This window comes from Capra hircus, chromosome 7 (genome assembly GCF_001704415.2).
Source record: "Capra hircus breed San Clemente chromosome 7, ASM170441v1, whole genome shotgun sequence".
In the NCBI taxonomy this organism is placed as follows: domain Eukaryota; kingdom Metazoa; phylum Chordata; class Mammalia; order Artiodactyla; family Bovidae; genus Capra; species Capra hircus.
The window spans coordinates 92,782,533-92,807,745 of NC_030814.1; the positions used below are offsets into that span (position 1 = coordinate 92,782,533).

General features: G+C 48.1%; 1 protein-coding gene across 1 annotated transcript in view; it reads left to right on the forward strand.

Moving 5' to 3' along the window:
- The window catches only part of VAV1 (vav guanine nucleotide exchange factor 1), a 65,926-nt gene that overhangs the window by 452 nt on the left and 40,261 nt on the right, over window positions 1-25,213 (forward strand). The gene's annotated exons all lie outside the window — the stretch shown is intronic.

The window sequence follows — 25,213 nt, forward strand, 5'->3', positions numbered from 1 at the left end:
CCCCACTCTGGGCCTGGCATGGGGGATATGTGAGGGTCCTAACACTGAAGATTGAGGGGTGGCCCCTCAAGGTTAACAGGAATGAGTTCCCACGTCTAGGCTGAAAAATGGCAAACTTGGGGTTAACCCAAGTCCAAAACCTCAGGCTGACTCCGCTGGACATTTAGACCCCGAAAGGGACATGCTAGGGGTCCGGAGGGGGCCCTAGGAATCTCCTGGGTGGCCGATAGGGCACCTGAGATTTTGGACTCCCTTGACCCCGCCACCCCCTAAGATTCTGGCTATGGGGGAAGGGCCTCCTCCTATTCCTTCCCCCACATGCGTCGCCTCCTCCTGGGCCCTGGGCCCCTTCCTTCCCCTCACATCTTCCCCTTGGCTTCCTGCCGTGGCCTGGGGCAGCATGGGGAGGGTTGGGGGGACTGTGGGTCTGGGACTCTGGTCTTCCTAGCTCTGTCCATCCCAAGAGGTACATTGAGGCAGGAGGCAGTCCAAAGAGCCCTGAGACTGGGTTCTTGGGGTGTGGGGGAACCTAGAAATAGCTGCTTTTTTCTCTGTAGGGATTTCTGCAAGGGCCCCAGGGTTCATGGGGTGGTGGATTTGACTTCAACCTCCTGGGCTCAGGAAATATATTCAAATCCCTATTTGAATGCGGTTGGGTGGGGGAGGTCACTGGACTGGATTCTCTCTCTGTTGTACCTTCTCTGGTTCCCTCTGGCTTTTTGAGCACTGGATGAAAAGTAATGTCTGCTGATGGCCAGTGGTTGGGGGCACCCTGCCTGCCCTGGGATCTGAGGGGACACTAGCCATCCAGCCCTCAGGTCCCACCGCAGGATGAAAGCCTTGTCTGGAGGTGCAGTGGGCTGGTGGTGGGGGGCCCTTTTTGGGGATGGATGGGGGGCGGCCTGGGGGCACTGCCTCTTTTCTGGGTTGAGATTCCACGTGCAGATGGGGGGAGGAGCAGTAAGTCATCAGGGAAGGGTCCCTGGGGATGTTTCCTGGTGACAGACCCACGCGTGGGAGAGATGGGTGGCTCACCCTCCCTGAGCACAGGCAGGTTTCCTGAAAGAATGAGGGAATCCTAGAGATCCCCCCACCCTGGCCAGCTGTTGTGGCCACAGGACACAATTATGCCTACATGTGTTTGCACACAGAAGGAAGTAGCCCTAGGATCAGTCAGGCCTCTGACCTGTGGGCAGTCGAGACCCAGTGTGGCTTCGATAGCCGCTAATGGGAAAGTGGTTAGACCTAAGGATGAACTTCCATCCTTGCCTGTATCTTCCCTACAGCTGGTTTCTGATAAAGGGCAGTGGGGTGTGTCATTAACCTCTAAGAGGGCAGCTGCAGGGACTAATGAATCCTGATTTTCTGTGCTTGTCAATGCCAAGGACCCAGGTCTCAGTCTGGCCCTCAAGGAGTTCCCAGACTGGGGAAGACAGACATTCCCTAGCCCTGTGTTGTCAGGACTGAGACAGAGGGAAAAAAAAATTCTAGGCTGAGGGCCCTGGAGCAAAGGCAAAAGATTGCCTGGGGGAGTTGGGCTTAATGCAAGAGGGGACATTTGTTCTGGGCTTTGAAGAGTGAGTAGGAGTTTTCTTATTGCTCTGACTTTGGTGCCTAGCTGTGTCAGACCCTGCACTGGGCAAGGGTGTTCCATGATCCTCCCTATCTGGGAGCTCTGGGCCTTCCTGCCCTGTGCATTTTATCTCCTTTCGAAGTGCAATCCAGTGCGCTGTTCACAGTGGGGCCATGCGCGGGAAGCTAAAAGGTAGTCATTTTAAACCAAAGGGAGGTGCCCCAAGAACAGCCTCTTTAAGTTTGCAAGTCCCTGTCAACAGATTTAAGCCAGGGCTATGAACTGCCAGTGAGGTGTGGAAGGGCAAAGAGAGAAAAGGGAGGGCTCCTGGTGGGGGTGGGATGGGGTGGGGGACACACAGTGCCATAAATAAAGGTGTGGAGTCTGGAATTAGAATGCGTCTCGGTTTCTCTCATTTCCTCCTGAGAGCTCCTCTGCTTTTGCTCCACTCTTTCCTGGGTAGAGTGGGAAGAGCATATTCGTTCACTCATTCATCCGTGGTGCTGAGACAGTGGGACAAAGACACACACACATCTCTGTTGTCAGGACTTCCCTGGTGGTCCAGTGGTTAAAACTCCCTATTTCTACTGCAGGGGACACGAGTTTGATCCCTGGTCAGGGAACTAAGATCCCACATGCCACGCAGCACGACCCAGAGAGATGTTATGGGGAGGGAGGTGGGAGGGGGGTTCATGTTTGGGAATGCATGTAAGAATTAAAGATTTTAAAATTTAAAAAATAAAAAAAAAATAAAATTAAAAAAAAAAATAAGTAAGTAAAGTACTCCCTGCCCCTCCGAAAAAAAAAAAAAAAAAAAAAAAAAACTCCATTGTTAAAGAGCTGACATTCTAATGGGAGACACTGACAGTGGGCAAATAAGGCAACATATACGTTGTCTGGAATGGTAGGTGGTCTGGAAAAAGGGGGGCTTGGGAGGGTGAGGCTGCACTTTCGCATATGAGGTCTGAGAAGCTTCCCTGATGAGGTGACATTTGAGCAGAGACCTGGGCGAAGTGAGGGAAGAGCTGGGTGAATCGAAGGAAACAGCTCCTGGCAAAGGCCCCAAGGTAGGAGCAGGTCAGTGGCCACATAGTCGTGCTGTGGGGCAGCGAATGGGCGGGCTGTGTGGGCATAGTTCATGGGTGAGGTCAGATTGAAGTGGGTCTCCATGCTGGATGAGATCTGAGACCCAGAGAGAGGACGATGTCATTACAGATGGCCACAGCAGTGACTGGACACTCTTTGCTGTCTCTGGGAGCCCAAATTCTGGGTGGCAGACATGAAACTTTAAAGCTGAGGAAGTGGAGAGGAAGAGATGAATGTGACCGTCATTGTGGGAAAGATCCCACCAGGACTGGGGAGCTGATTATATTGGGAATGGGGGTGGTCACTGGAGCCAAGATGATGAATCTTTTTTTCAGTTTCTCCACTGTGTGACCTTAGGCATGTTACTTAACCTCTCTGTGCTTCCGTCCCCAGCCAATAAATCCTGGCACCATCAGTAGAGGCAGGGAAGGGAGAGGGTGGGAGGGTTAGAACAGGAGGAGTGGGCTGATGCTAGAGGTGGTGGTGGTGGTGGTGGTGGTGGCTCGGAGGCGCCAGATCTGGGCTCAGATCCCGGCTGCACCACTTCCTGGTTTCACCTCTCTGAACCTCAGTTTCCCCATCTGTGAACTGTGGCTAAAAATGGCACCTTTGAGGGGAGGACTGTTGTAACATTTCAATACCACTCGGCATAGTGTCGACACCTGATGTGCTGTGCTGTGCTCAGTCACTTCAGTGGGGTCCGACTCTGTGTGACCCCATGGACTGTAGCCCGCCAGGCTCCTCTGTCCATGGGATTCTCCAGGGAAAAATACTGGAGCGGGTTGCCATGCCCTCCTCCAGGGGATCTTCCCCACCCAGGGATCAAATCTTCGATAAACTCTCACTAAAAAGTCTTCTTAGGAAAGATGAGGGAAAATGGGAGGGTTGGTAGCATAGCTTGGTAGCTTGTAGGAGTTTGGGTTAGGGCAGTGGTTCTCAGCTGGGGTGGTTTTGCTCTCCCAGCAGGGGACGTTCGGCAATGTCAGCCTGGGTTGTCACTTCTGGGAGCTGCTACTGTTATCCAGTGGATAGAGACAGGGGATGCTGTGCAACATCTGACAATTTCACATACAACAGAGAATTACCCAGCCCCAGTGTCAACAGTGGGATTCCTAGGTGGTGCAGTGGTAAAGAATCCGCCTGCCAGTACAGGAGATGTGGGTTCCATCCCTGGGTAGGGAAGATCCCCTGGAGGAGGAAACGGCAACCTACTCCAGAATTCTTGCCTGGAAAACTCCATGGACATAGGAGCCTGGCAGGCTACAGCCCATGGGGTCTCAAAGAGTCGGACAAGCCTGAACACGCACGCACCCAATGTCAACAGGGCTGACTTTGAAAAACCCTGTGCTGGGGGGCAGAGAGCCTGGTAGAATCTTTAAAATATTTGATTCTTTAGTTAAATAATATGTGTGTATCGTTCAAAGTTCAAAACATGTAAAAGGTGTGCAGAGAAAAATATAACCTCTGGCCATCTTCCTCAGATACCAAGTCCTGCTTTCCCCCGTAAGTGACTACTTTTTTTAAGCTGACTATATATCCTTACAGAATTTTCTTATGCACATAGAAATTTAGGTTCTTATTAACTACACTCCTCTCTTTCTGTGAGAGACAGAACATACTATCTGTATACCCTGCTTTCGTTACTTTAATCATCACCTTGGTCGTCTTTCCAAATCAATTCATACAGTGTTCCCATTCTTTTAAAAAAATGACTGCAGCATCACTTCTCGGCCTTTCGGCTAAGATCATGTATAAAAAATTGACTGCAGGATATTCTAGATTGTCCATTTACCAAACTACTTCTATTGGGCTAACCACATGCCAGGCATTCTTCCAAACTAGGGCTTGGCAAACTACAAGAGGGCTGCATCTGGACCACAGCTTGTTTTATAAATAAAGTTTTATTGGCACACACCCATGCCCATTTGTTTGTGTTTTATCTATGGCCAATTTCCAGTTACAATTCTAAATTTGAGTAACTGACGAAGACAGTATCTGGCCTATGGTGCTGAAGACATTTATTATCTAGATGTTTGTAGAAAAAGCGAGCTCATCCTTGGTTTAAACACTTTTTACACAGTGACTTAATCTGCACACTGCATCTGGGAAAACTGAGACCCAGAAGTTAAGTCCCTAGCCCCAGGGTAACCAGCTTGAACGTGACAAAGTCAGAGATTTGAACCTATGCAGCCTGGCCCCAGGATCCTTACTCTTTTTTTTTTTTTTTCTTTCCTTTTTGACTGCCCTGTGTTGGCATGTGGAACTTCCCCAATCAGGGATTGAATCCATGCCCCCTGCATGGACTCTTAACCACTGGCCCACCAGGGAAGTCCCTCAGAATTCCTACTCTCTCCTTAGAATCTTTACTGTTAACTTACTCTAAACTCAATTCCATGGCCCCAGCTGGGCAATGGTTTATTTTACCATTACTCCTATTGCTGGGCACTTGTATTGAACCAGGCTTTTGTTCTGACACACTTTCTGTGATCAGTAACCTTGTCCATGAACTGTTTTTCAGCTCCTCTGCTGTGTGACCTTGGGCATGTTACTTAACCTCTCTGTGCTTCCGTTTCCTCATCTCTAAAATGGAGATAATAAGTCCTTATGTGAAAGTATTGTTGTGAAGGATAAATGAGTTACTATAAAGAACATAGGAAAGTATCTAGTTATGCATAAATGCTGTTATTGCAGCCAGATACATGAGCAAATATATCCTTGGGATGAATTCTCAGAAGGGTTTCTTGGCTCAAAGCAGGTGAGTCTGTGTTTTTGGTAGATCTTGCCAAATTGTTCTCTGTATGGGATTGTTCCCATATGCATTGTTCAATTACATTACCTCTAACAGTGAGAATGCTGGTTTCTTCATTGCCTTGCCAACAGTTGTTAAGCTTTTGGAGTCTTGCCAGCTTGGGTGATAAATGAAGCTCATTATGACTCAGTTTACATTTCTCTTAGTCTGAGACTGAGCATCCTTTCTTATAAGAGTTATTTTCATTTTCTTTCTGCAAACTAATATTTGTTCATATCATTTGCCCATATTTTTCCCTTCTAGGACTATTGCCCCCTTTTTAAAAATTGATTTTTAGGAACTCTTTATATACTGAGCTGTTCTGAATTTCAAGTCAGGTACTTAGTAGCCTTGTGATCTTGGAGAAAAAAATGACTTATTCTATCTGAGCCTTATCTACAAAATGGGGGTGTGGACAGCATTGTTATCTCAGGGTTGTGTGAAGGTTCAGCAAGATAATGTAAGCTAAATTTTTATCACAGTGATTGACATATGTTTGATAGACAGCATGTAAATTAATGGGAGTCATTCTTTTCGCTAATTTGATTTCAGTGGGTCTGAGCTTGCCTGTAGGATAGGTCAGGGTGCAAAATGTTAGTTGCTGTAGTGAACGGTATTTCTTCAGTGAATTTAAAGAATTTCCTTCTGGCTTATATCACAACCTGGTTTGGGTCAACTGGGGGATTAAGGAAATATTCCTTTATATATGTATATATATATATATATCTTTTATTGATTTATTTATTTTTTGGCTGTACTGGGTCTTAGTTTCTGTGTAGGCTTTTTCTCTGGTTTCGGTGAGCAGGGGCTACTCTCTAGTTGTGGCACGAGGGCTCCTCACTGCTGTGGCCTCTGTTGCTGCAGAACTCAAGCTCCGGGGCTCGCACGCTCTGTAGTTGTGGTTCTCAGGCTCTAGAACACGGCTCAGCAGTCGCGCTGTACCAGCTTAGTTGCTTTGAGGCATGTGGAATCTTCCCGGGCTAGAGATCGAACCCACGTCTTCCGTATTAGCAGGTGGATTCTTTACCACTGAGCTACCAGGGAAGCCCAGCCACTCTTTACAAAGTCCCTACAGGACCTGGGCTCCTTCTAGCCTCATGGCCCCACCCTCCCTGAAGCCCTTGGAGTCAGAAGGCAAAGGAGGGAGTGATGAGGAGGGAAACCCTGGGAGGTTTTCATGGACCAGACCCAGAAGTGACACCATCACCTCCATCCTTGTTCTGTTGGCCAGAACTTGGTTATGTGGTCCCATCCAACTGCAAGGCAGGCTGGGAATATAGTTTAGCTCTGTGCCAGGAAGGACAAAGAAATGGGTTGGGTGGATATAGAGAAGGCAGTCTGTCACTGGGTGATGCCTAGCTGACTTCAGCCATGTAGCTTTGGAGGGGGGTGGATTTGAGGAAACCTCTGTGAGATGAAGTAGGAGGAGGACATGGACCAGAGCCATGGGGAAGGATTCAGCTGGAGACAGAGTGGGGCCTGGAACAAGGAAATCTCAGCCCAGTGGGTTGGCTTGGGTTGGGTGGAAGACCTCATCTAAACATGCCCATTAGGGCTGATGGTGATGGAAACTTGACAGAGTCAATATTTGGTGCCATGCCTTCTTTCCCATTCCATTCTGTTCTGTTCACTGACTCCCTCTCTGGGACTAGTACCGGGAAACGTTACCCTTCAGGACTTCATGGAGTATGCTGGAAACCCCTAGCCCTTCCCTTGCTCTCAGCTCTCCCATGCATGGTTCCCCTTGGAGCAAAAGGCAAAATCTTCAGCATGATCCATAAGAGCCTATGCATTTGGTCTCTGCCTGCCTCTCAGCTCTCATCTCCTCCTTCACCCTACTGTAGCCACATGGGTCCCCTCAACTGTTCTTAGAACTCACCAGGTACAATTCAGCCCCAGGGCCTTTGCACTTGCTGTCTTTCTCCACAGATCACTCTTCTCCTCAGATATATACCCTGGTTGTTCTCTTATCTCCTGAAGATTTTTTGTCAGAGAGATTTCTGCTGGTATCTTTATATGAAATTATATCCCCTGCCCTGTCTGCCATGCCCGCCCCCCCCCCCCCCCCCGCCAGCCCACAACACCTTCTATTCCCTTCCCTTTTTAAATTTTCCTCTGTAATTCTTAGTGGGTCTTCCCAAGTGGCTCAAAGAATCTGCCTGCCAAAGCAGCAGATGCAAGCTCTGTCCCTGGGTTGGGAAAATCCCCTGGGGGAGGAAATGGCAACCCACTCCAGTATTCTTGCCTGGAAAATCCTATGGACAGATGAGCCTGGAAGGCTATGGTCCTTGTGGTTACAAAAGAGTTGGACACGACTTAGTGGCTAAACAAAAACGAAGCAGTACTTAGCACTTGCTGACTTACTATTGATTTTTTTTTAACTAAAAAAATTATTTACTTATTTGGCTGTGTTGAGTCTTGGTTGTGGCATGCGTTGTGGTGCATGGGCTAACCCTGGGCACCATGGGCTCAGTAGTTGTGGGGCAGGGGATTAGTCGCCCTGCGGCATGTAGGATCTTCCTGGACGAGGGATCACACTTGTGACCCTTGTGTTAGAAGGCAGATTCTTAACCATTGGACCACCAGGGAAGCCCCAGACTTACCATAGTTTTTTGGCTTATTTGGTTATTATCTGCTTCCCCCACTGGAATATCAGGGAAAAGCTTTTTGTCTGTTTGGTTCACAATTGTGTCCTTAGTTCTTAGGACAGCACTCAGTGCATAGTAGGTGCTTAATAAAATTGTTGTTGGTGTTTAGTTGCTGAGTCGTGTCCGACTGACTTATGACCCCATGGATGATATAACCTGCCAGGCTCCTCTGTCCATGGGATTTCCCAAGCAAAGAATACTGGAGTGGGTTGCCATTTCCTTCTCCGGGGGATCTTCCTGATCCAGGGATTGAATTCTCATCTCCCACATTGGCAGGCGGATTCTTTACCATTGCTCAGGCAGGTTCTGAGCCACCGGGGAAGCCCCACTCAATAAAACATTGATCAGATATCCATTCATTCAGTCATTCAGTACAGGGGTCAGCACCCTATAAACCGTCAGCTGTCTGCCTCTTTTTGTAAGCAGAGTTTAACTGATACAAAGTCTTGCCCACTTGTCGTCACATTGTGGCTGCTCTCTCTCTGTGACCTACGGCAAAAACTCTATGACCTGCAGAGCATAAAAAACCCAAATGATTGTCTGCCTCTTTACAGAGTTTGCTGATCCATCTCTGATTTAGTAGGTATTTGTTGAGTGCTTATGACTAGGTAGTGGTAGCTGGTAATCGGTGATTGAGAATGAATTATCTGAGATCATCCTGACTTTACTAGTTCCAGGCTACATGACTGCAAGCAGTTGCCTCAGCTTTCCCATGTTCGGTTTTCTCATCCGTAAAATGGGGCAAATGAAGCTGATGATGATAGCAATAATAACAAAAATAATAATGGTGATGAGGCTGCCACCCACCTCAGAGACATTTCTTTGTACTAGTTCCACTCACTGGGTGATGGAGAGTCCCACCATGAATGAGACACAGACCATATTGCAGCTCATGGAAACAGATGAGGAAGTAGGCAGTTATGACAGAGTAACACACTCAGTGATGGGTGGGTGGCACCCAGGGCATTGTGGGAGCAGAGAGAAGGGAAGTCCCAGAAACAATCAGGGTAGGCTTTCTGGAGGAGATGACATGCCAACTGACTGTGGGAAGTCAGGGTATATTTCAGGGGCCAAAAGGAGTTCTGTTTCGCTCTTGCAAAAACTAATGGTGCAAGGAAGTGGGCAGGACCCGAGGATATGTTGGATGGGCATATTTGGGTTTCTAACAATCTCACTATATTACGTTCAAACGATCTGACTACCTTGCCGAGATGGACTGTCCTCCTTTGATATCAAGGATGGTGTTCTGAGACCTGGACTTTAAGAGGAACATGAAAGTCAGGTCCCTTGGGGGGAACAGTGTTCTTGAAAAAATAAGGGATGTTCAGTTGGAGAAGTTTAAGGTTTGAGGAAATTCTGAGCTTAATCTGCAGAAGTTTCGAGCAAGAGTCTTAGATCTTGTGACAGAAAATCCAACTGAAACTGGCTTAGTCAAAAATAATGTTTATTACCTTACATAACTGAAAAGCTTGGGAGAGAAGGCCTTTAGGTTCAGTTGGATCCAGGGTCTTGACAATATCTCAGGAACCCTCCTCTCTCTACACATTGCCCTCCATCTCTTAACACTGTTTTCTTTGAAGTGTTTTCCTCCATCTTAGTCATTCTTTGCCCTCATAGAGGTAGATATGAGTGTCCAGATGTTCCAAATTTTTATTCCCACAATTCCGTGTCCAGTGGAAAATGAGAGGGTCGATTTAATGGCCCCTAAACCCCAGATCTCTCTTTCATTGGAGACGATCATTTGAGGGAGGAGGTGACATGTCCAGTCCTGAACCCATTGCTGGGAGAATGCATGGTCTGGTTGATCAGGCCAGATCACACGCACATTCCTGGCATTGGTGAGGGAGTCAGCTCTACCCAAAGGAACTAGACGGGGGGAAGGGCTGTTTCATCCGGGGAAATTGAGGGATGGTTACCAGAAAAGCAGGGAGAAGTCAAGAGGCAGTTGATCCACCGATGTTTATCTTGGTATCAAGTGCTAAATTGAGTCCAGAGTTTCTCAATATCAGTAGTGCTGAAATTGGCATTTCATTCTCTGTCCTGGGAACTGCCTGTGCATTGTAGGAAGGTGGGATCAACAAAATGTCCCTGGGCATTGCGAAATATACCCTGGGGGGCAGAATTGCCCCTGGGAGAACTGCTGTTTTGGAGGGAGTGAGCTTCTTGTGTCCAGAGGTGGGAGGTGGATGGGGGAGGGAGGTGAATAGGGGGAGGTGGGTGGCTCAGAATTTAAAGAGAAATGAACAATTAATTACTGGCTGGGGTAAAGATGAGATTGAGAGCTTCTTCAAGTTAGATATCCCTTTATTTTATTATTGGGCAGCCAGCAGCAGCAGCAGCAGCAGCACTGTGCTGATGACTGGGGTGATGGGAAAAAACACCACAGATTTGCTCTCTGCTCTCCTGAGTTGGTGGCCTCCTGGGAGAGAAGGCTGCCTGTGTTCTGCTTTCTGTGGCCGCTGTAACAAAGTTGCAAAAACTGGGTGGCTTGAAACAACAGCTATATTGTCTCAGAGTTCTGGAGGGCAGTGGTTGGAAATCAAGGCATCAGCAGCATCTTGCTCCAACTCCAGGCTATAGGGGAGAATCCCTTATTTGCATCTTCCAGCTTCGACTGGCTCCAGGCATTTCTAGGCTTGCGGCTGTGTTATTCCAGGCTCTGCCTCCATTTTCACATGACTGTGTCCTTTATGTCTGTCTGTCTGTGCATCTCATAGTCTGGAATAATCTCCTCACCTTGATATCCTTTATGATGTTTTTGCAAAGTCATTTTTTAGAAAAATGGAGCGCACCCCCTCTGCATTGGAAGCACAGGGTCTTCTTTGGGCTGTGCTGGGTCTTTGTCGCTGGCTAGCAGAGGCTGCTCTCTGGCTGTGGTACACGGTCTCCTCATTGCAGTGGCTTTTCTTGTTGTGGAGCAGGGCCTCTAGGGTGCATGCTTCAGTAGTTGCAGCATGTGGGCTCAGCAGTTGCGGCTTCCAGGCTCTAGAGCACAGGCTTAAGAAGCTGTGGGGCACGGGCTTAATTGCTCCGTGGCATGTAGGATCTTCCCAGGTCAGGGCTCGAACTTGTGTCTCCCGCACTGGCAGGCTGATTCTTTACCCCTGAGCCACCGGGAAAGACCACCCTCCGTCCCGGGCCCTCTTTTCCAAATAACATCACGTTCACTGGTGCCAAGGACCTGATGTGGATGTATCTGGGGGCTTCCTGCCAACCCCCTGCAAATCAGTAAAACACAGTAGTTAAGTGTTGCAGATGGAATAAATCAAGCTTCAGGATGCTGAAGAGCAAATAGAGCAGGGTGGTCAAGGAAAGCTGAGAGCTGAAGAATGAGGAGCCAGCTCGAGGAAGCATGGGGGCAGGGACGAGAAAGCCTGTGCAATGGCCCTGTGGCAGGCAGGTGAGAATGAAGAATCTGCTGGCTGAAGAAGGTGAGCCACTGAAGGGTGAGTGGAGGGAAATGATGTTTGGGAGGAAGGCACTTCACTGGAAAATGCTTTGGGACTGTGTATGGAATTTAAATGGGATTGGAAATCTTTGGAGGGTTTTAAGCTGCTCTACGGTGACCAGACTCTAAAGGCAATAGAGGTGGCAGCAAGGGAACCTGGGAGGAGGGAGTTGATGGAGGGGTTCCAGGGAGAAGTGATGGGGGCTTGGACAAGGAGCTGGGGACAAGGCATCTGCCTCCCATTTTGGGGCGGTTGGGCTGATCAGACTTGCTGACAGATTGGATGGAGGAGGGCTGGAAATAAATGAAAGGAGGAGGCCAGATGATGTCAGGCAAAGGTTGTAGCTTAGGGACCCGCACAAACGGCGGTATCATTTGCTGAGATGGGAAGGCTGGGGGAGATATAGCTTTGGGGAGTTCTGATTGGGCCATCTGACCCTGGAGTTGGAGGCGGCCCAGCGTGCCGGTTAGTGCAGTGGGTTTTTTTCAGTCCTGACTAGGGATCGAACCTGGGTCACAGTGCAGTTGTTCTTAACTGGGGGTAGGGGGGAAGCAGCTCTGTCCTACCGGGGGACATGTGGCTCCCCTACCGGGGGAGATGTTTCGGGCTGTCCCTACTGGAGGGAGTGGTGTGGTTCTAGGTTGAGTGGGTAGAGAACAGAGGTGTAGCTATTTGTCCTCTTGTGCCCAAGGCAAAGGTCAATATCGTCAACACTATGGTTTTTCTAGTGGTCATATACAGACACGAGAGCTGGACCATGAAGAAGGCTGAGTGCTGAAGAATTGATGCTCTTGAATGGTGGTGCTGGAGAAGACTCTTGAGAGGCCCTCGGATTGCAAAGAGATCAAGCCAGTCAATCCTAAAGCAAATCAACCCTGAATAGTCATTGGAAGGACTGATGCTGAGGCGGAAGCTCTAAAACTTTGGCCATCTGATGTGAAGAGCAGCCTCACTTGGAAAGACACTGATGCTGGAAAAGATTGAGGCAAAAGGAGAAGGTAGTGGCAGAGGATAAGATGGTTAGATAGCATCACTGACTCAGTGGACATGAATTTGAGGAAACTCCGGGAGATAGTGAAGGACAGGAAAGCCTGGCGTGCTGCAATCCATGAGGTCACAAAGAATCGGACGCAACTTAGCAACTGATCAATAGCAAGAATGCCCAAGATAGCTGCCCCATTATCAGTCGTGCTAGGACCTAGAAACCCTGTTTGAGGGCCATGGACTCTGGTTGCCTGGGTGTCTGGGTGCCAATCCTGACTTTGTGATCTTGGATGAGCTGCTGAACCTCTCTGTGACTTGGTTTCCCCCCTTTGGATTGGGGGTAAGGATAGTACCTACCCTATAAGGTTGTAGTGTCAGGGGCCAGAAGGATGTAATGTCAAGAGACCTAAAGAAGAAAGTGTATCCACATCCAGGTCTTGGTACTTGGAATTTTTTTTTTTTTTTTTGGTAAATCTCCATCACCTGTCACTTTGATAGTCTGTTAATTCTCACTAAAGTGTGAATAACTGGTAGTCATAAATTCCTCTTTCCAGGAGAACCTTCCATCTTCCTTGGAAACCGATTTGGGGGTTTATTGGATTTATTGATTTACAACAGGGTTTATTGTTTTTTGATTAGCAACTGATCAATAGCTAATAGCTGAAATTGTTGCTAATCAATAAACCCTGTTGTAAATGAATTAATTAATGATTTATTTTGGCAGCACCATGTGGCTTGTGGGATCTTAGTTCCCTGACCAAGGATTGAACCCAGGCCACGAGCAGTGAGAGCGTGGAATCCTAACCGCTGGACCACCAGGGAACTCCCCAGGTTTGGGTACTTTGAAAACAATAATTTTAATGAAATGGATGGGACTAGATTCAGAAAGTATAATGAATAACAACAGAAACAGGTCTTACTAACTGAGCACTTACTTACCTGCAAGTGTTGTTCTAAGTACTTATGACTTAGGTACCTCTGTGTTGCAGTGATCTGTTGCTGTGAAACAGACCCGCCCAAACTAAGTGATGTATGTCAATAACTATGTTATCTTTCTCACAGATTTAGTGAGTCGGGTTCAGATGGGGTGTGGTGACGCTGGTTTCAGCTCTGTGAGGAGAAACTTTGAATATTTGGGGGCTGGAAGCACCTGGAGCTTTCTTCACTCTCTTGTGGGAGTGCCTAGGCTAGGATGACTTGAAGCTCTGCTTAGCTGGAGCTCTTGCTTGGAAAACTGGCATGAGGTCTCTCCATGTGACTTGCGTTTCCTCACAACATGGTGACTGGGCTTTCAAGGAGTGTGGAGAGACAGCAAGTGTTTCTTAAGAAACCAAGGCAGAAGCCGAAAGGTTTCTTCTGACCTAATTAGGAATCATATGGTGCCCCTTGGTTGTGTTCTCAGTGACAAGCAAGTAGCTGAGACCAGCCTAGATTCAAGGGGTGGGGAAACGAACTCCACCTCTTGAGGGGGATTTGACAAGTCATACTGCAGAAGAGCATGCTGGATGGTGGTATTTTTGTTGCCATCTTTGGAAAGCACAGTTATTAATAATTTCGCTGAGTTGTATCCGAGTCTTGTGACCCCATGGACTGTAGCCCGCCTGGCTCCTCTTTCCATGGGATTCTCCAGGCAAAAATACTGGAGTAGGTAGACATTCCTTTCTCTAGGGGATCTTCCCGACCCAGGTTTCCTGCATTACAGGCAGCTTCTTTTACTGTTTGAACAACCAGGGATGCCTGCTACTAAGATAAGCCAGAGCGTAGTCATAGATTGAAGAAAAAAATAGAAGGAGATAGTAGGACCAGGACCCTGGGGTCAGAACCATTTAACAGGAGCTAGACCTTCAGGCTAAAGCTGTCTTCAGGGAGCTGAGACCACGGAGGAGGTATATTTGCTGCTGGAGAGGCAGAACAAGAGAAGGAAAAATACCCTGGCTTCTCTCTTCCTTCCACCCTCTGGTCTCCTGCCTGGGCCTCCCATTGGCTAGCACTAGCTGGAAGGAAGGGTGCAAAGGCACCTGGGAAATGCAGTTCCCTTTGACACAGAGCCAAGCAAAGGAAGGACAGGTAGGATCTGAGAGCAAGCAGGCTAATTACCCTCATAGACCCTGAGCAAGTGACTGCCTTTTCGTGCTCAGAGTGTTATCTCAGCTCCCATCCTTTGGCCACCTGATTCAAAGAGCTGACTCACTGGAAAAGACCCTGATGCTGGGGAAGGTTGAAGGCAAAAGGAGAAAGGGGTGGCAGAGGATGAGATGGTTAGATAACATCTCCAACTCAATGGACATGAACTTGAGCAAACTCTGGGAGATAGTAGAGGGCAGAGGAGCCTGGTTTACTACAGTCCATGGGGGTCACAAAAGAGACATGATTTAGCGACTGAACAGCAATGAATGTCTTAGTTAAAGAAAGCTCTTCTTGCTCTTTGCCTAAGAATCAATGATAAGCAATGGTTTTCTTTCCAGTGGCAGGGCCCTCCTAAGCTTTAATGGCTCTGCTGCTTTTGGACTCTTGTTCACTCTTAGATCAAACCCAGATCTTGTTTCTTAGGACTCTCCTTATCACATGTCCCCAGCTAATCGTCCTCCTCCAGATAACCCATCAGAGATCTGCCTCTATGATTACGTCTTCAGCTTCCTCCAAGTTCCCTCTCACTGAGGAAGAACACCCACATTGCTTTCATGCCCCTCAAAGGATGGGGTTTCCAGAACTTCTCCCTGGGGGTTGGCTGTCTTGCGGTTATTTGCTTGGGGGACCCAGAGTGACCCCCAGATATTTGCAGCATCTGAGCATCCCAAGAAAGGTGGGGCTGTTGCCGTCGATCTTAGCTGTAACTGAGCGGGGGACCAGGGGAGAGTTGGAGAAAATGCTTCAAAAGACACCACTCATGTGTACTTGGGACTTTCCTGGTGGTCCGGTGGTTAGGGCTTCACCTTGCAATGCAGGGGGTGTGGGTTTGACCCCTGGTCAGGGAACTAAGATCCCGCATGCCTCATGGCCGAGAAATCAAGACATAAAACCGAAGCAGTGTTGTAACAGATTCAGTAAAGACTTAAAAATGGTCTATATCAAAAAAATCTTTTTTAAAATGTTAAAAAATATAATTTGTGTTTCCCTCACAGGGACTCTGGGAGATAACGGCAGGATGGTGGGATGCTCCCACGGCAACACTTGCCCCATTTCCCTCACATGGCCCCAGTTTTGGTAAATCAGCATCGGATACCACCCGTGGCTCAGTCCCTCCTACTCCCCCTTCCTCACTCTGGTCTCCAGCCTCTTCCTTCAAAGCACCAGGCAGGGTCCCATCTCAGGGTCTTTGCACTAGCTGTTCCCTCTGCCTGGAAGGGTTTTCTTCCAGACACCTAACCAGATTATTCCCTCCTTCAAGTCTTTTTTTTTTTTTTTTAATTTAAACACTTCTTCTTCTTATGTTTGGCTGCTCTGGGTCTTTGTTGCTGTGCGCTGGCTTTCTCTAGCTGCAGCAAGCAGGGGCTACTCTTCGTCGTGGTGCGTGGGTTTCTCACTGCGGTGGCTTCTCTTGTTGCAGAGCACGGGCTTTAGGCACGCAGGCTCAGTAGTTGTGGTTGCCCCGAGGCATGTGGGAATCTCCTGGACCAGGGATCAAACCCGTGTCCCCTACATTGGCAAGTGTATTCTTAAACACTGGACCACCAGGGGAAGTCCTCCTACAAGTCTTTATTCAAATGCCACTCTCTCAGTGAGCCTTCTCCGGCCCCTTCATTTAGAATGGCACTCCTTCCTGGCATGCCCCATCCCGTTATCCTGCTTACTTTTCTCGCTTAATATTTACCACCTCCTAATAAGCATGGCTGAAACTCCAGTACTTTGGCCACCTCATGCGAAGAGCTGACTCATTGGAAAAGACTGATGCTGGGAAGGATTGGGGACAGGAGGAGAAGGGGACAGACGACAGAGGATGAGATGGCTGGATGGCATCACTGACTCGATGGACATGAGTCTGAGTGAACTCCGGGAGTTGGTGATGGACAGGGAGGCCTGGTGTGCTGTGATTCATGGGGTCGCAAAGAGTCAGACACGACTGAGCGACTGAAATGAACTGAACTGAATAAGCATGTCACCCCACTCCAGTACTCTTGCCTGGAAAATCCCATGGATGGAGGAGCCTGGTGGGCTACAGTCCATGGGGTCACTAAGAGTCAGACACGACTGAGCGACTTCACTTTCACTTTTTACTTTCATGCATTGGAGAAGGAAATGGCAACTCACTCCAGTGTTCTTGCCTGGGGAATCCCAGGGATGGGGGAGCCTGGTGGGCGGCTGTCTATGGGGTCGCACAGAGTCGGACACTACCGAAGTGACTACGCAGCAGCAGCAGCAATAAGCTATATGAACTTTCCAGGTTGTGCAGTGGTAAAGAATCCACCTGCCAATGCTGGAGACACAAGAGACATGGGTTTGATCCCTGGGTTGGGACTATCCCCTGGAGAAAGGAATGGCAACCCACTATAGTATTCTTGCCTGGAAAATCCCCATGGACAGAGGAGCCTGGCGGGCTACAGTCCATGGGGTTGCAAAGAGTAGGACATGACTGAGCATGCATGCACGCACGCACGCACGCACACACGCACGCACACACACACACAAGCTATATACACACTCATGTAACACATTTGTTGTCTGTCTCCTGCCAGAATGTCAGCCTCGTGGAGGCAGGGATGTAAATCTATTTTTTTCCCAACTGTATCCCTAGCATTTAAACCAGTGTTTGGAACATAATAGTTGCTCAATAAATATTTCCCTAATCAGTGAATGAGTGGCTAAATGATCAGAGACCCCTTTCATGTTATTCCCTTCGCCTAGAACACTCTCCCCCCACCTCACACTCTAAAATAATATTTACAGTAAGTCCCCTACATACGAACAATCTCCATTCCCTGTAAGTCTAAATTTTTTCATAAGTCCAACAAAGTTAGACCAGGTACCCCAAACTAACACAATTTGTTATATAGTGCTGTACTGTAATAGGTTTATAATACTTTTTACACAAGTAGTGGGGCTTCCCAGGTGGCGCAGTGCTAAAGAATCTGCTTGCCAATGTGGGAACCACAGGAGATGCGGATTCGATCCCTGAGTCGGGGAAGAGACCCTGAAGAAGGGAATGGCAATCCACTCCAATATTCTCGCCTGGAAATACCATGGACAGAGGAGCCTGGCGGGCTACAGTCCATGGGTGTCGCAAAGAGTCGGTCAAGACTGAGCGGCTAAACAATGACAACTGCTTGGTATCTGCCTAACTACTAGACTGTAAGCTCTGTAGGGACAAGGTTCTGTCTTAGCCACCAGCCAGTCCCAGGATTTGGCATAGCGTGGGCATTCAACACATGCTTGCTGAATGAAAGTGTGGCCCTGACTGTTGGGTAGGGGATAGAGTGGAGATTCGACTGGTATTTTTATTTCCATGGTGAGGATGAGGAAACAGAGGTACCGGGGAGGTGCAGTGACCCATCCAAGGCCCTTCAGGTTGCAGTTGACTTGGCTGAGAGTCAAACCCTGTTTGTCTGATTCCCCTGTACTGGTAGTGAGATGTTGAGTGCGTGTTCGAGTGGGAGGGGAGGGGATGGGGAGAGAGATGGGCTGGAGTAGGGAGGGTTTTGAATGCCAGGAAGAGGCGTTTATACTCAACACCTCTGCTTGCAGGCTTCGAAAAGGATGCACAGCACGCCCACCCTCTCTGGTCTGCAGGAAGAAGTCTTGCGAGCTCAAGATTAAGGGGCTGCACGGGCTGAATGCGGCGGGGCCGCCCTTTCTCGGTCTCCCCCGAGCAAGCCCTGGTAACAGGCATTTCCTGTTTCCGGTCGGCTCCCTGGGGCTGGGGTGGGGGTGGGGGAGCTGGTTTCTGCTTGTTTGTGGGCTCAGCTCTGGCTTCTGGCTCTCCTGCCCCACGTACGCTACATCCCGTCGCCCCCATCTCCAGCACCCCAAGGGACCTCTATCACTGCACACCAGTTCCCCGAAAGAGGGTGATGAACTGGTCGACCTTTCCAGCTTTCTTTGCCTGGTGCAGGGCTGTGATGGTGGGGGACCTGCAAGCAAGGGGAAGTGTCTGGGTGCTGATTTGCATATGGGCGAGATGCCAGCCCAGCTCTGAGGTTCTGGTGGAGGGACGAGGGGAACTGAGGGGGTTGCCCGCCCACTCCCCCGGCAGGGAGGAAAAAAGTCTCCCAGGCCCCTTCTCCATTTAGTCAAAGGGCCTCCTGTCCTTTGCTACCTTCGCCCACACTTCCGGCTACCAGGAAGTCCTTCTAGTGGTCTAACCTCAGTCACTCCTGCTGTCGGAGGGAGCCCCTTTCTTCACCTGGCCCTACTCCAGCCCAAAGGGCTGATGAGTCATACCCTCTTTCCCCTTTTGAGATGTCACATGACTGGGTGGTTGGGGGGAGGCTTAAGGCTCAGCTGATCTTCCTGAGGTCAGCAGAGAACTTCCTCCCTCAGGCCAGATGGGGCCATCTGTTTTGTTGTAGGTCCTGTCTGGACTCATCCCACAGAGGCTGCCAGGCTGCAGAGTGGTACATGTGTTTCCTGTCACATGCTGAGCCCCTCAAACTGCTCAGTGGTCTTTCCCAGCATCAGGGTCTTTTCCAGTGAGTCGGCTCTTCGCATCAGGTGGCCAAAGGATTGGAGCTGAGATAACACACTGAACTCAAAAAGGCAGTCACTTGCTCAGGCTCTATGAGGGTCGTTAGCCTGCTTGCTCTCAGATCCTACCTGCACTTCTTTGCTTTGCTCTGTATCAAAGGGAACTACATTTCCCAGGTGCCTTTGCACCCCGGTTTCCAGGTAGTTCCACCTGCACTGCAGCACCATGAAACGCAAGGCAACCTGGTGTAGTTTGAAGAGGCTGGGCGAGGAGCGCCGCCTCTGGACCTGCAGAGCTGGTATCTGGCTCCCCACTTCTACCTGTGTGGCCTGGTATCTGGCTCCCCACTTCTACCTGTGTGGCCTTGGGAAGGGGCTATCTCCTTTCTGAGCCTCAGTTGTCCCATCTGTCAAATGGAGATCCACTTCTTCATCAACTTTTTTTTGAACACTGACTGTGTGCTGGGCCTTGTACTAGCTGTCGAGGCCACAGCAGTGAACTAAATACACAGAGAATCCTGCCTTCGTGGTGCTGATGTCCTAGAGTGTTAGGGGGGCTTGCGTGGGGGGAATACAGACAATCACAAAATAAATAAGTGAGAACTTCCTGGTGGTCCAGTGGTTAACAATCTGCCTGCCAATGCAGGGGACACAAGTTTGATCCCAGGTCCAGGAAGATGCCACATGCTGCAGTGCAACTAAGCCTGAAAGTTGCAACTACTGAAGCTGTTGAGCCCTAGAGCCTGTGCTGTGCAACAAGAGAAGCTACTGCGATGGGAGGCCCGCACACTGCAACTGGTGTCTAGCCCTCACTTGCCACAACTAGAGAAAGCCCTTGAGCAGCAACAGAGACCCAGTGCAACCAAACATAAATAAATACAATTTTTTAAAAATTGCAAAAGTGAAATATGTGTATGTTACAATTTTATTTTATTTTTTGGCCATGCTTCTCAGCTTGCGGGGTCTTAGTTCCCCGACTAGGGATCGAATCAGGACCTAGCGCAGTGAAAGCGCCGAGTCCTAACCATTAGACCACCAGGGAATTCCCTACAAGCTTAAATCGAGTGGTCGGGTCGAGTCTCCTGAGAAATGACATTTCATCAAAGGTCCAAAAGTGACAAGGAAGGGAGGCATCAAATTAACTGGGGGGATGGACAGTCTTCTAGGAAGAAAGTAACCCGGTGCAAAGGTCCTAGGGCTGAATCTTGCCTGACTGTTCTAGGAATAGGGACGAGGGCCAAGTGGGTGAGGAGAGGATGGGGAGGAGCTGAGTGGAGGGAGGTGATGGTGGAAGGTTGCGCGGGTGAGCTGCAGAGAGGACTTGGGTTTGCATCCAGGCGTGTTGTCTTGGAGGGCTCTGTTGCTTAGGTGCGTGTGTGCTCAGCTGCTTCAGCTGTGTCTGACTCTTTGCGATCCTATGGACCGTAGCCCGCCAGGCTCCTCTGTCCATGGGGATTCTCCAGGCAAGAGTACTGGAGTGGGTTGCCATGCCCCCCTCTAGGGGATCTTCCTGACTCAGGGATCGAACCTGCGTCTCTTGCATCTCCTGCGTTGGCAGGCAGGTTCTTTACCACTAGTACCACCTGGAAAGCCCTTCTAGATGGTAGGAGCTGAAAAATATTTGTTGATGATCACAAGGGGCATTCAGGCAGAGGGAAAATAGGAACAAGGTGTAAAACGTAAAATACGTACCATTTAGGGGTGGGGAGGGACATCATACTAAGGGATTCCAGGGTAGGGGAATGAGGGTGAGGACTCCGCTTGGGTGAAGAAATTGGGGGAGGCTTCCTGGAAGAAGAGCTATTGGAGATGAGCCTTGAAGGACGAGCAGAAGTCCACTAAGCAGATGTGACAGGAGCTCTTAGCTCAGGTTCCAGCTGTTCATTTATTGCCATGTGTGTAATTAGTGGAACAATTACAAGAAGAGCTAGAGTGGGTAGTGACGGGGCCTCTGAGGATCATTCAGACCGCAGCTGGCTGTGGCCTTTAAGGTTACTGTATTAGGCTAACACTAGCCGCTGTAACAAATAAGCCTTTGCAGTGACTTAATTCAAAAGAAATTTATCTCCTGTTCACCTAGTAGTCCAATGTTCCTCCTGGTGTCAGGAGGGAGGTTTTTTTCTGATGGCGTGATTCAGAGACTATTTTCATTTGTGGCTTTGCTATCCCTCAAAGTCTCAGCATCATTTCTGTCTGTAGACAACGGGAGAAAAGAAAGTATGCAGAATGCAATTTCACTTCTTAAATGCATTGCCCTGAGAATGATGCATATAATGAATACTCACATTCCATTGGCTGGAACTAGGCATATGGCCACACTCACTTGCAAGAGGGGATGGAAATGTAGTCTTTGGCTGGGCAGTCAGCTTTCCAGCAGCAATTCCATATTATAGAAGAGAAAGCACGAATTCTTGTGGACTTCCAGTGGCCTCTGCACAGGTAGGCAGCAGAAATAGAACTAAGGCCTGGGAGGTGCTATGAGATACCCAGCTTTGCTTTGTGACCTTGAATAAGTTCTTCCTGTCTGGATTTTTTTTTCCTGTCTCTGGTTGATGAACATTGGAGACTAGTGGCGGCTGCTGCTGCTGCTGCTGCTGCTAAGTCACTTCTGTCGTGTCCGACTCTGTATGACCCCATAGACAGCAGCCCACCAGGTTCCCCTGTTCCCGGGATTCTCCAGGCAAGAACACAGGAGTGGGTTGCCATTTCCTTCTCCAACACATGAAAGTGAAAAGTGAAAGGGAAGTCGCTCAATCATGTCCGACCCTCAGTGACCCCATGGACTGCAGCCTTCCAGGCTCCTCCGTCCACGGGATCCTTCAGGCAAGAGCACTGGAGTGGGGTGCCATTGCCTTCTCCGAGACCAGTGGCTACCTGAGGTCTTTTCCAGTTCTGAGACCTGATGGGTCGGTGAATGCTCTTGGGCTTTCCAGCTGGAGCTAAGAAGATGATGGTGAATACAATTATAGTGATGATGATGGTGGTGATGATGATGGCAGTGACAGTGATGGTGGTGATCTGGTGATTGTGGTGGTGGTGACAGTGGTGATTATGATGGTGATTGCTGCTGCTGATGGTGATGATGAAGATGATGGTGGTGGTGGTAATAGTGATCATGATGGGGACATTGATCATGATGATGAAGATGGTAATGATGGTGATGGTAATGATTATGATGATGGTGGTAATGGTGATAATGGTGACATTGGTCATGATGATGCAGATGCTGATGATACGGATGTGATGATGATAAAGATGATTATGGTGGTGGTAATCATACTACTGATGATGTGATAATCACTATGGTGATAACAAGGATCATAGTAAGGATGATAATGATTACTTCCAGATATTGAGGTTTCACACCATGCTGAACTCTTTACATGGATTATTCTATAGAATTACAATAACGTGCCACAGTGGGTATTGCGATGGTCCGTTTTATAGGTGAGGAAACAAGTTCAGAGAGGGGAGGTGATTTTTTTCCAAAGACACGCAGCAAATAGGAGAATCTTCTCTTATCCTTCTTTTGGACACACCTTGAGTTTTGTGAGATCTTAGTTCTCCAACCCGGTGAAAGCGAAGGCACCCCACTCCAGTACTCTTGCCTGGGAAATCCCATGGACGGAAGAGCCTGGTGGGCTGCAGTCCATGGGGTCGCTAAGAGTCGGACACGACTGAGCGACTTCACTTTCCCTTTTCGCTTTCATGCATTGGAGAAGGAAATGGCAACCCACTCCAGTGTTCTTGCTTGGAGAATCCCAGGGATGGGGGAGCCTGGTGGGCTGCCGTCTCTGGGGTCTCACAGAGTTGGACACAACTGAAGCGACTTAGCAGCAGCAGCAGCAGCAGCAGCAGCAGCAGCAGCAGCAGCAGCAGCAGCAGCAGCAGCAACAGTTCTCCAACCAGGAATTGAGCCTGGGCCCTTGGCAGTGAGAACATGGAGTTCTAATCACTGGTCTGCCACAGAATTTCCTTCGTGTATCCTTTTGGATTAGGGGCACTGTGGGAGTTTATTCTCCATCCTGTTCCCTACCTTACCATCCCAGGATCTCTGTCCTGGCTCCAGGGATTAAAGCTTATAAGGTTTAAAGAGAGCCCTGGAGTTCAGTGATGATCACATAAAAGATGTTCAATGAAAAGTCATTCTGGGATTTTAATAGTAATTGCCTTAAATCTATAGCTGTTTTGGTGAAGGCTGAAAATTTTAAAATATTGAGTAGTTCTAGGTAAGAATTAGTACATATTTCACTCTAGTTATTTAGATGCTCCTTCATACCTTCCCATAAAATTTTATAATTTACTTTGTAAAGGATTTTTACTTCTTTTGTTAGGCGTGTTAATATTAACCAACTTTGTTGTTTGTTTTACATTTTGTTGTTGTTTAGTCACAAAGTTGTGTCTGATTGTTTTGCGACCCGATGAACTCTAGCCCATCAGGCTCCTCTGTCCGAGGATTTCCCAGGCAAGAATACTGGAGAATATATTACCTACTCCAGGGGATATTCCTCACCCAGGGGTTAGACCTGTGTCCCTGAATTGGCAGGCAGTGAGCTTTTACATTTTTTGCTACTGCTGAGTCGCTTCAGTTGTGTCCGACTCTGTATGACCCCATAGATGCCAGAGCCCACCAGGCTCCCCCGTCCCTGGGATTCTCCAGGCAAGAACACTGGAGTGGGCTGCCATTTCCTTCTCCAATGCATGAAAGTGAAAAGTGAAAGTGAAGTCGCTCAGTTGTGTCCGACTCTTAGCGACCCCATGGACTGCAGCCCACCAGGCTCCTCCATCCATGGGATTTTCCAGGCAAGGGTACTGGAGTGGGATGCCATTGCCTTCTCCGTTTACATTTTTTAGGTGATGGGAAATGCTATCCTTTTAAAATCGAATCCAGTTTTCATACAGGGAAATGCTTGGTTCTTCAACTTATCGTTCAATCAGTTCTAACAAACACGTACCCTTGTGCAATGCACACCCTTATCAAGAAACAGAACTTTTTCATCACTGGCGGCCTTTCTGAGTCAATCTCTTCTACCCTCCTCACCCCAGAAGCAACCACTGATTTGATTTCTATCACCATAGTTTAGTTTGGCTTATTCTAATATTTCACAAATGTTATCTTTAAAAAAAAACACATTTTCTGATTGTTTGTTGTTGATGTGCCGATATGTGATGCAGTAAGTTGATTTTGTCTTCAGTGACATTGCTATTTTATTGAGTCCAGTTATTTATGTGTGTGTTCTCTGGGGCTTTCTATGTTGACAGTCATATCATCTGCGAAACTGAGCATTAATGCCTTTCTTTTCTATTTTCCTTTTCTTTCTTTGTCTTGTTTTACAATGCAGGCTAAGATCTTTGGTACAGTATGAATAAGAATGAACCGTGGGCACTCTTGCCTTAGTTCTGATGTCAAAGAAAACTTCTGCAGCATTTCACTCTTAAGTGTAATGTTTTGCTTTGTACCTAAGACAAAGGTTTAAATTTTTAAAAAAGTATTTATTTGGCGGCACCAGATCTTAGTTGTGACATACAGGATCTTTAGTTGTGGCATGTGGGATTTAGTTCCCTGACCAGGGGTTAAACTCCGGCCCTCTGCTTTGAGAGTGCGGAGTCCTAACCACTGGACCGCCAAGCTAAAAATTTATAACACTATTTACATCATATTTGTTTTACACTGACTTCTGTCTATAGCACTTGATCCTGGTTTTCTTTGAGAGTAGGATGTTCTCGCCTTAAATACATTCATTTATGTTAAAGTTCATGTTCCACGTAGAATGGCTTAAGTAGGCTGTGGATGTGGAAATAATTCAGAAGAAGATACAATCTGAAGATGAAAGTGTGAGATACAAAGATACAGAGAACAGTGTGTATTGAATTGATTCATAAATGCAGCTAAGTTTGTACTCCAGCAGTGTCTGTCCCTGCTTGAGTTTTTTATCTATAAATGAATATAATAGTTGTAATTATTTTGTAAGATTATTGCAAGGATTCCACGGTATCTCTCATATAAATATGATTACGTATATTTTAAAAATTTTAAATAAATTCCTCTTTTCATTATTTTAATCAT